General features: G+C 38.3%; 1 long non-coding RNA gene and 1 pseudogene across 1 annotated transcript; both read right to left on the bottom strand.

Moving 5' to 3' along the window:
• Nucleotides 1-652: 652 nt before the first annotated feature.
• LOC126763887 (UDP-glucuronosyltransferase 2B9-like) lies at nucleotides 653-3,512 on the bottom strand (annotated as a pseudogene).
• Nucleotides 3,513-3,585: 73 nt separating this feature from the next.
• Nucleotides 3,586-4,186, bottom strand: LOC126756655 (uncharacterized). The gene is made up of 2 exons (XR_007666621.1): nucleotides 4,003-4,186; nucleotides 3,586-3,949 (listed from the first exon to the last, which is right to left on the bottom strand). It is a non-coding gene; the product is annotated as an uncharacterized LOC126756655 (long non-coding RNA).
• Between the last annotated feature and the right edge of the window lie 5,816 nt (nucleotides 4,187-10,002).

Here is a 10,002-nt window from a genome sequence, read left to right as displayed (position 1 = left end):
AACAACTAAAAAATTACTCTCATTCGCCTATACAATTGGTGAATTGCCTTTTAAGTTTCCGAGAAGTTTAGGGCACGGCTACTATGAAATCATCCAGCAATTTAACTTACTCCTATCATAGCGATTGCAGTGTCTGCCCGTGCATGTATGTGTGTGTGTGTGAGTGAAGAAAAGAGAGTTGTATATAACAGCAGGAGACGATGACACTCGTTGATGTGATACAACATAATGCACTCCAGCAATTTCCAGTTATGTAATTTTAACACCAACACTCCACACCGCGCCGCAGCAGCGTGCCACATTTTTCCCTTTTTGACATGTGCGACATGCCCGTAATATTTATTGTGGAAACGAACGCACAATTGCAATAAGTCCCACGCGCTTGCCCCCTCACACCCCTTTTCGTGCGGAGATGGCTGAGCGGCCAATACACTCCTGAAGCGTGCGTTGACTTGACAGCAAATGAACTAAGCAAGTATTCCAGCGGGGCAAGGTGCTGCTATCAAATACCGAAGAAGGGCAGCGGAGTCGGATGAGCGGTGCTTTATGTGCGAAATGCGCCAAATTAAAAAATACCAACAACATTTTCAAAAGACGTGTGGGAATTCTGCATTATGGAATATTTCTATTTTCAAATCATTACAATGCCATACATTTGGGGGAACCTGCGAATGGCTGGCTTTTGTTCGCTTTTAATTTAGCACTTTGTGCACGACAACATGCATTCCGTGCGCAAAGCACTCAATCTCTTTCAGCTTTGTCCCCGAACAACAGATGGCGCAGACACTTCAGCAGAGCGGCGAGGAGAACAATCAACAGCAGCAGACCCAGAGCAAAGGCGCCGATCACATCCAATAAGTGGTAAGTGAAGAGGGTGCGAGGTGAGCGTGCGGAGCAAATGTGGAGTTATTGAAAATATTTAGAAAAGATTTGGAAAACTGCCTGAAGTCGCGCGCAGGTGGCTGTAAGTGGTGTGCGCCGCGGTGGCGTAGAGTTTATTCAGTCCAAAAGATTGCGGTCTCTAGTGGTGACATTAGCTGATCAAGCAAAAGTGCGCGTTAGACTCTGTGGACGGAGAATGTTTTAATATGAACTAATACAGCATAACTCCATTAAATATCCATAACTGAACTCACCTAACAGCGCGCCTATATTTACCGTTGTGTTTAATATACGTATCATAAATGGCACGCTGTAACCTCGCGGCAGTTAATTGGACGTCGAGTGTTAGCTGTATGGCATAGCCATCGGCGACTGCCGTTGCCGCATTCACATCATGATCGCAGAGGACGGGCAGCATTATCACTGGTACCGCATGATAAATCGCTTCGTACATGCTTAGTAAGCCCGCCGTGTGTGATGAAGGCTTTGAGACGCCGATGGCCGAGTGTGTCTTGCTGCGGTAACCAAGCGTTAAGCCGCTGACATATTGGCAGCGCGCACCGATGAGCCCATTGAGCAGTAGATGACACCCGTCGGCGCAGACGACATAAAATGCTCGAGCTCCTGCGGTAGTTTGTTGACTGGGTGACAATATATGCAAGCGATATCGGCTACATTTGGATATTTCTGTAGTATGAATGACACGTTGCGTCCCAGTATGTAGGGTGCTGCAAAAGACGGTCTAAGTAAGTTTGCAGTACAGCGTGTACTTGTGCGGTGAAATACTGGAATTATAAATAGTTTATATTCTAGATTTTTAGACTTCCTGCTCAAGTTTCAAATAGATTCGAAGAAGTATTAAATGGAAGGTTGCGATAACTACTGTTTTCTTCTTCAATTACATAAGAGATAACTTCACTGGGTCTAGAGGGTAGGAATGCCAGGTGAAAACTAACGGCATAACATATAGTTCCTCACTACTGAAGGTAATAATGTTTCCACTGCTTAAGCTAAATGACAACAGCAGCTTAGGAAGTTAATCGACTCCCTTTTTTCTGTAGGCGTCTGAAAATTTTCAAAAGTGTAAATATTTACTCATCTTATATAGGAGTTCCGCCGTGATATGTGTAAAAATATTTTGCAGGCGTTGCCAGAAATTCATGGAATGAGTCAATGTGATGAAAACATGCGGTGGGACACATTCGGATTGCCAGCCAAAGACAAGCTGCCCGTTGATGTACCTGAATGGCACGCCCAATCGATGTACTAAACCGAGTGCGCATTCGGGAAAAGCGCCGTCGAAAATGGTTAAATCGTAGCTTTTCGAAAGCAGCGAGTGGATTGTTGCAGTATCACTCAGAAGACTCCGCCAGGCCTGCGGGAAAGAATGTGAAATGACAACTGATCTTGAATCTTGAATTAGATCTTCACCCCGGCCGGATAGCGCAGAGCTTGCCACTGTGTTAACGGAAGTTTTCCATCATAACGCGCACCAACCAAATCCAAGTCCATGTTTTCTTGTATATAGTCAAAAAGCTGTCCTGGTGCCACCTCTTCTAAGCCTATGAGTACAGCAGCAGATTTAAAGCCACTGACAAAAGTAATTTGATGTTCCCTATTAAAAACAGAATAATAATTTTAAGTGCATCTGATTTTTTAATAGTCTTCAATAATTCAATTAATTCTTAAATAGTTTTGAATTACTTAACTAATTTTCAATTGCTCAATTATTCTTCTATAACTCAAATAGTTTTGAAATACTTTTTAATTATTCCACCGCTTTTCAATTACTCCATTACTTTTAAATTACTTTCTATAACTGAAATACTTCTAAAACACATTTTAATTACTTTTCAATTACTTAATTATTTTTAAATCATTTCCTTCTTACCTTTCAAATTACTTCTTACTTTTGAATTACTTAATTATTCTTCAATTACTTCCTTCTTAACTTTCCAATTACTTCTTAAATACTTTGGAATTACTCACAAAATACTTCCTACTTACCTGGGTATGAGTCCATGAACGGTATCTTATGTGACTTGGTGCCTCCAAGCGTTATCACTAATATGTTCGCAGCTTCGGTGTTGTTTGGATATAACGCAGATATCAGGACACACGCGATCAGCGGTAAAATACTCATTTTAATTACTTTTTTCTGGCACAAAAAATTCTAACTGTTGCGCTCAATCCAAACTAAAATCAGTAAATGATAAGCATACCGCTTATTTGGAGGCTCCAACCCTTGATTTATCTATACAAAAAGAGCAGGCACACGCGACACTTTCAATCATTAGTCATACGCACTGGCGCACACAACAGTTTTCTATTTTTACGGCAACGAATTCCAAATTACAACTTCTATAAATACATACATACAATTATTTGTTGGCAATATTTACTTCCGGTGGAAGTTTTTTCTTGTTTCTAAATATAAATCACAAAAATATTCGAGGTCAGGCAAGCTCATGTGCTCGTATTGCCTAAGAAGAAGTAATAAAGAATACTACATTAAGTCATAAATATGCTCGCGCACTTAACTTAATTGCCAGGTGACAGCGTCAAAGCAAGTTTTATATAGAAAAATTTGTATATCTGTTAAAACTATCCAATTATATTACATAACTACATGTAAACACTACACATAATGTGTTTCAGAAGCCAGCGTCAATTCCATTAAGATTTTCAATTGAAATATATAAGTTAAGTGATATTTTATTTATTTAAAAATACCCTAACACTTAGATCAAAGAATGAGACTGACTCTCCAGCCTTGGTCTTCTTATTAATTGCAATGAGTGATAAGACTTGTGTGTGTTCGTGCTCATGCCGGAATCGTTGAAAATTGTGAAGGTGATGAGCTCTGCTGTATCCATGCGGCCAATATGGTCAACCACAAAAACTTGCTCAGAATGAATATAATATGTCCTTTGAAGTACTTGCTTTCATTAAGGTTTATTGTTCTTTAGATATAGGTGTACTATTCGAAAAGTTAGTTAGAATCACTGCGGCGTAATGTTCTGGATTACGAAACTTTCTCTAAATCGACATCTTCTGGACATCACACCTTCAATGGTATAAGCAAATTGGTTTGAATAGAAACTGTTTGCCCCAACAGACCTGTGATCAAAGCATGTTTTCCATACTCCTACATTTGAGCAAAACTCCTAGATGTGGGTCAAGTCTAGGAGTTTTCTGACATCGCAATTAATTAATTGACAGCTGTCCAAGTGCTGGAGTTCTTTTATTAATTAAAGCCCATTCTTTAATCATGGTAAGAGGAAAAAATGGCTGATAGGTGATGTGTGATGAACTCTACTAATATCAATAAAAAGAAAAAAGAGGTAACCATGGTGTATGTCACAGCTAAAAATCGCCTGATCACAGGTTTGAAACTTTGAAAAAAAAAATTTTTAGTAGATGCCGTCGTCAGTGCTATAAAAATCCGTATTATTATGGGGAATAGCAATTTGTACTTCGATGATCTGGATAGCGTGAGTAGTGTATATAAAACATCATTTTGGATTTCTGTTTCTGAAAATCGGGGCACTAGGGGCGCGCAATGTTTAGGCAAGGTTCTCTAATGATTGGCTGCTAATGATAAAGCGGTGTTTTATAGACTTCTTCTTACATACTTGAATATCCTTTATTATATTATATTACCTCAGGAAGCACTCGGATTATATTATTGTTTTTTTTCAACCTAATCGTTTTTTTTTTTGATATTTTTTTTTTTTTGATATCTAAGACTCTCAAAAGTGGTAATAATGATCCACCTAGAGCGACAGCTTAAGATCGAAAATAAAGTAAGGCAGTGTGTAATAGTTTGACTATTTGTTGTAAAAAAAAAATAAAAAGAAATCTTAAAAGCTACAAGGAAAATCCCAAAATCGAGTTATTTCATTGACCTTCATCCGCACAAGGATATGTACACATACACACCATCTCAAACACATACATATAATACTTAATTTCTTTGATGAGGGTTCATGTTGTGTGCTCTTGTTTATGGTAATACATAATAAATGAACTGCGAAGAACTATTAACTGGACTTTCGACCGGTCAACTTTTGTTTCAAGGGGCGTCAAGCAGCTACCAGCCCGCCACTTACTCGCCCGGTTGGCCAATTAACTGGCACTTGGCTTTTATGCTGACTTTTAGAGACGTTCAACAGCGTTGCCACAAAATGTCAATTTTAATTATTTATATTCACTTTTCATATGCAAATACCAAACACTGTAAATTTCGAAATTAATTTCCTTGTCCATATTTTACACTCGATTAATTTGTTCGAGCATTATTATTTACTTAATTATGAGGGGCGATGTGCAAACAAGCTGAAATAATGCAAATAGCCCGCTGCTCTCCAAGCGGCAGCCGGCCAAGCGGGCAGGAAAACAAAAGCACACACGCATACGCATATATATGTATATATACATATGTATATAAGTATATAAACTTAAATACGAGTAGTTTCAAAGAAAATGTGAATATGAAATGATGAATTTCCACCAGAAATGCCAACAATTGCTCATTGAAATATTGAATAAAAGCATTTTGACATGTGTAATTATTCGAAATTCTCAGTATTCAAGCGCAATTATGACAGTTAAAAGTTAAGTTACAAAAGAATGGCTTGAAAAGCGTTAGTGAATCAAAATTTGCTCTAAATGTGTTATATTGACATGAACGGACAATAAAGTAATTGCAAACACTTAAATAAATAAATGAAGCATGCTGAAAATGTCGATGAATCTAAAATTTAATACTTTGATTTCGAAATTTCATGAACATTCTACTATGTTACTTACGATTACTTCTTCTTCTTTACCGGCGTAGACACCGCTTACGCAGTTATAGCTGAGTTAAGAACAGAGCGCCAGTCGTTTCTTCTTTTCGCTATTTGGCGCCAATTCGAGTAACAAAGTACAGTCAGGTCCTTCTCCACCTGATCTCTCCAACAGACTGGAGGTCTTCCGCTTCATATGATTCTGCTGGAGTGTTTTCATCCATACGGATGACATAACCTAGTTAGCGTAGCCGCTGTCTTTTAATTAATCTCTAGGCTCTATGTCAATGTCGACGTGCATCACCTATAGCTCATCTCTCCGTCTACTACGATATTCGCCGCTGCCAATGCGCGAAGGAACATAAATCTTCCACAGAACGTTTCTCTCGAAGATTCGTAAACGCCGACTCATCAGAAATTGTCATCCTCCATGCCTCTGCAACATATAGCAAGACGCGGGTGATGAGTGACTTATAGAATTTGGCCTTTATTTGTCGAGAGAGGCTTTACTTACAATTGCTTACTCAGTCCGAAGTAGCACCTGTTGGAAAGAGTTATTCTGGATTTCGACGACGACGACTGTTTGTTTGAAGACAGGAAATATTTCGTCTTGAACTCGTTCACCCTTAGACCCATTTGCTTCGCTTCCTTATCCAATCTGGAGAAAGCAATACTAACGGAGCGGTTGTTACGGCCAATGATATCGATATCATTAGCGTACGCCAGCAATTGTACACTCTTGTAAAAGATTGTACTTCCTTAATTAAAATCTACAGCACGAATTATTTTCTCCAGGAGTTAATTGAAGAAGTCGCACGCTAGCAAGTCGCCTTGTCTGAAAACTCCTTTGAAAACGAACGGTTCGGGAGAGGTCTTCCCGCTCCTGACGGAGCTTTTGGTATTGCTCAACGTCAGTTTATACAGAAGATGGAGCTATGTGTTCTCATGAGCGCCATTCACTTGGGAGTGTCCAGAAACGATTCTTTTACACATGGCTCAAGTAGCTCACGGCTTCCGATCTTAGACCAAGTATGCTCTGAGTAGCTATAAAATATCCGTTTGAAGGCGAGATAAAGTGAGAAGGCGAAGCAACCCACATCAGGATTGTGCACTGTGTTTGGGACCCGTCACTTAAAACAACATCCCCAAGGAAAAGGACAAAATAGCCTCGGATGAGAGATTCCCCTATACTCTTACTTAATGAAGAAAAACTCTCTGTTTAGATGACAAATTTCTTTAGGCGCTGTAACAAATTGGGCCGACTGCAACGAAATTTTGTTGCGGAACGAAATCTCGTCACGGTCGCACCGAATGGAATGGATCTTAGGAAAAGTTAAGTGCAGTATATTTAAACTGCTTAATGTCAATTCCTTTAATATTTGCTTACTATAAAATAAAATATTTGGATGTTGCCACCTGTGGTTAAAATTTAAGCAACTGAAATTTTTAAGAATCACTAAAACAAAGTGCGTTTCTCATTTTAAGGAAGTTTTCTGGTAAAATTTTTTGGAAAGAGTTGCCACTAGTTGCTAGTTTTTTTTTTACTTTTAATTATGTTTTTTTTTATTTCACTTTAATCCTTTATTGCAAAAATTTAAGAAAGTTTTAAAAAAGTTAAAACTTTTTTTAAATGTTTACATAACTTAAACGTTTGCAGTAACTTAAAATATTCATCTTAGCCAGAAAATGGAATTAAGTCGCGAACATTTACGCGTTATTAATCTTTAGATGTGTATTAACTCAGCAACAGTGCATGTTGAACATAATTATTTAATTATAAATTTTTCATTTAATAAAGATTCCAGATTATTCCAGGACGAATTTCGTAAAAGTCGTTCAAAATCAGTTGTTTTTCCGAAAACTATTGGTGTTATGCGCAAACTGGTATTGCAAGATCGTCTTGTAACCTATAGTGAGATTGGGCAACTATAGGCATTAGTGTAACCAGCGTAAATTCAATATTGGATGAATATTTGATTGCAGGAAATTGTTTTTTTTTTCATGTGGGATCCCACACAATTTGTCGATGACTCAAAAAGAAAAACTCCAGGGAAATGTTAAAAAAATACGATAGCGATGCAACGAAACACGTCTACGGCATCGTAATAAGTGACGAATCATGGATTTGCGCTTATAAGCCCGAATGTAAACAGCAGTCAAATATATGGGTGTTTCAAGATCCGCCGAATCCAACAAAAGTAACTTTTTTTGACAGTCTGGGTAAAATTTGCTGATACTTATCATATTTAAGCTTTCATTAAACAGCATTTAGTATTTAGTGGTTACAACTCCAGCACTGTCAGAAACAAAATTTAAACCTTAAGAAAACTAAATCCTTCCATTAAATAACATAACGATTGAGAACATCTGGCAATAAGCAACCTCTTATTCATTGAAAATTGTTAGTAAGTGGGTACACTTACCTTGCTTTATAACAAATTGTGGATGTAGAGTGATCTCGATTTTGAAAATAAGACCAGTTCCAATCTCCTTATTGCAGTGTTGTGGAGCTGCGTTTCAATGTTTGTTTTAGGTTAGGTTTCATTAGTCTGTTACGCCAATGAGTCACGCATGAAGCAGTTCTGGTGCTATGCGATACCAGATAGCGTTCAGTTATTAGGTCCATGAGGACTAGTCATTTTTTAGGATGCCTGTGCTTGGTGCCGAATTTTAACCGACTCTGCGGCCTCACAATTGATACCTCCTAACGTGTATCATAAAGTGGGAACCCTAGATGCTTACAGCGTAGTCACAAAAGACGCTCCACAGTTTTCCTGGTGCCTTGCTCTAGACATTTCTTGCAGTCTTCTCGATCTGTCAGCCCCATTCTGCGGGCGTGTTCCTACAGTCTCTTCTATCCCGAGCCAATAGGAATTTTGTGTACTTCTGATCTATCGTTTTGCACATGACTTTTGCTGTTTGGCACCCAGGTATACATTCCATTGGGTTTTGATTTTCTTTACCACGCTTCTGTCAAGGTCGTCTTATAGTCAATGATGTTGATCACATTTTCAGATATTAGCTGCTTGGCTGTCTACCCAGATGTTGACTTTGAATTTGCCTGCAGGGGCATTAGAGGACAACTCCGCGGCTTTAGTAATAGCAAAGACGTCTGCGTGAGATAAACCGTAGTGGTCCGGCAAAAAGGCTGCCTTATGCCTAACTCTACAGAGTATATTCGCGCACCAACTCAATCCTTCATTTTCGAGTCATACGTATAAATGTTTAAGGTTTTCCGCGCATTTTACTTTAACTTTACTTCAATTGTATTTTTTGTAGAATTACAAAAACATCAAAGTGCATACTAAGGACCAAGTAGAGCAAGCAATAATTTACTTATTGCAAAAAGAAAAAATCAAAAAAAATCTATTAAAGTAATTTATTGACAAAAAGCAGACGCCTCCTGCTTATTGGCAAGGAGAACTTCATAAACTTTGTTATTACCTGTCTACTCGGGTGACAGCAAGGAAATAGGAATATGATAAAGGTGGGGAACAAGTAATGATGCATAAATAAATAATAATATATAACAAGCTGGATGCACAGTTGGTTGCACAGTCGGTTTCAAGCTGCACGCTGTCTCTCTATACAGGTTGCTCGTAAGACACTTGGAGAAACGCTACCTGCTGCGCTTTTGTACGTCTAAGTATGTATGTACAACTAATATATTTTCATATACATAAAATAGAAATCAGGGGAAAAGTATATTGCTTCGAAATGCATGTAGACCTCTTCTTACGTTGCGATCAACTAAATACAAACCGTGTTAGTAAAAAAAGCTTTCTTTTATTAATATAGTTACACATTTGTTTAGGATCCAACGATTGTGAAACGTCAGCAACTATCTAAGACCACTGCCAGGCTGGGTTACGTTAGAGAGTTGATCCCGAGAGAGATCGAAAGCATCACCTTTGGACATCCCGACTGGTCTTTTGCGTTAATAAGAACTTTTAAAAATGGATGGAAAGGTCTTTATATGTATGTATATCTTTGAAGTTTTGGATCTAAGTATTCCAAAGTTGTTGAGTTGGCTAATACAGATTCTTGCCTGGTTCACCGAAGATATGACACGCAAAATTGCGGTTGTTTGAGTCGATGTTGTCCGCATTGTCCGTATTTGGTGGTTAGTTTTCCTAATTTCTTGAAAGACAACTGTCAAAAAAATGGTTGTGTACTACTGAGTATTTAATATTCTGCGATGTTCTGGTGGTTAAGCTGCGATATTTCCGGTTTTCCTGAAAAACCCTGAAACAATCATACAGTCGACCGCTGTTTACCTTCTGATTTTGGTTGATCTTCACTAAATTCGCCTTGGAGTGATCTGCGACTT

The sequence above is a fragment of the Bactrocera neohumeralis genome, chromosome 2 (assembly GCF_024586455.1).
Source record: "Bactrocera neohumeralis isolate Rockhampton chromosome 2, APGP_CSIRO_Bneo_wtdbg2-racon-allhic-juicebox.fasta_v2, whole genome shotgun sequence".
NCBI classification, from domain to species: Eukaryota; Metazoa; Arthropoda; class Insecta; order Diptera; family Tephritidae; genus Bactrocera; species Bactrocera neohumeralis.
The sequence above is the reverse complement of the archived record's forward strand: the minus strand, read 5'-3'. Positions and strand labels throughout refer to the sequence as shown.